Genomic DNA, 1,957 nt, shown 5'->3' with positions numbered 1-1,957 from the left:
CCTGTTTTGTAGAAAGAAGGGGGGAAAAGCCCCACCAAAGATGTGCTCTTCTTCTTTTGAGCATTAATTAAGACTGTAAATCACAGGCTACATGAAACAACTGTATACGACAGAACGGGGACGGTCCGGGAATTCTGCGGGGCTCGTGTGATCAGTCTGAATACCTACACCAAAGCCCTAATGGGAGGGCAGACTTCAAAGGGCAGTTTTGGCATGAAGGAGAGAGGTCTGCTCCAGCCCCGGCAGGGAGAGAGAGTTGTAAAGTACAGGCTGCACGGAAAAAAGGTGGTGGGGGACCAGGAAGGGAGGGGAAGAGGGGAGAAGAGGGGAGCGCTTCACTGCTTTTTCTGAGGAGTACCAGATCTGTATTACGCGGTGCGTTACTCTCCTATCCTGAAAAGGTGGTTTTGATTCCATCCTTTGGGAAATAGCTCCCAGATGAAATAATCTCTCTCTTTTGGGAGAGAGAAGAGTATTGCATATATTCCTTTTTCTTTTTCTTTCTTTTTCCTTTTTTTTTTTTTAAATGCTGTGAAATGTCCTTTCATGGCTTTGTCGACCATTCTCCACCTCTTACTGCTGGGTTTCAGGCCATTCTGACAAGTGGTGGTTAGCTCCTTACACATGGTCCCTGGGAGTGGGTTCGAAAATTAGTGCATTTACCTACTTAATTCACCTTCTCAGCGCAAAACCAGCTTTCCGCACACATGGAGCTGAGATAGTAGTATTTTCCTTGGAGAGCTCTTCTGTGTTCCTCACGTACCCCAGAATACACATTGAATACCTGCAATATATATTTTGTTCTTTCGTCTTTTGAGGCTGATTAAATGTATTCTTGGCATTCAGAGAGAATGAGGTTGATTCTCCATTGGAACATTTGTTTCTTTCTCTTAGGGTGGAGGTCAATTTTTGTTAGTCAATTTCCTCACATGCAGCTACTCCAGTTGGTCCAATTGTGTGTATTTTCAGCACAACAGTCCAAGACTAGGGGTAAGTCCAAGTTCATGGCTATGGAACAGAGTTTGAATGTTCGATCTTTGCTTGCTGAGTGTAGTATTCCTCCTAATTGAGGTAATGCAACTGAAAATTATTCATGGCCTCTCTTTGAAAATGCTGTTGTCTAGAGGTTATAACAGTGAACAGTGGAAAGCAACTTCAATATTTAATAATAGATTTGGTCAAATAAATCTGAGTATGTTCATGTAACAGAATACGAAAACAGTGCAGAAATATAGACATTTATGTAGAAATGTGTTTACATCATACCAAGTTAAAAGCTTTAGGTAAGTATAATCCTGTGTTTGATTTTGTTTTTTCACTTTATTGAGGTGTAATTGAAGTAAACCAAACTACATATAATTGAAGTGTCTGGAGTGCCTGGTGGCTGAGTCGTTTGAGTGGCCAACTCTTGATTTTGGCTCAGGTCATGATCTTTGGGGTCTTGAGATGGAGCCCTGCAGTAGGCTCGCACTCAGTGTGGAGTCTGCTTGTCCTTCTCCCTGCCCACCCCCTTGGGTGTGCACACACACATGTTCTCTCTCAAATAAATAGATAAATAAATGTTTTAAAAAAAAAATAAAGTGCTCAACTCAATACAACTCAGTAAGTTTTGTTATCTGCAGATACATGTGAAACCATTATCATAATCGAGGTAATAAACATTGTATCAGCATCACCTCCAAAAAAAAGTTTCCTTGTGACTCTCTGTAATCCATTAATGCATTCCTCCTTCCTTCCACCTGCATCTCCAGGCAAACACTGATCTGCTTCCTATCCCTGTTGTAGGGAGAAATTTTACTGACTTACATTTTTTTGAAATCACTTTTCGTTTTTCATTAGAAGCTTTTTTCATTGACTAGACTAAACTGAAGCTAATACAGAACAATTAAAATATTCTCAAACATTCATTTACCAGATGAATCACATGCTGAACCCATAGGCAGAGGAAGCTTGATGT

The sequence above is a fragment of the Mustela lutreola genome, chromosome 6 (assembly GCF_030435805.1).
Source record: "Mustela lutreola isolate mMusLut2 chromosome 6, mMusLut2.pri, whole genome shotgun sequence".
NCBI lineage: Eukaryota > Metazoa > Chordata > Mammalia > Carnivora > Mustelidae > Mustela > Mustela lutreola.
Note: the sequence above shows the minus strand (reverse complement) of the source record.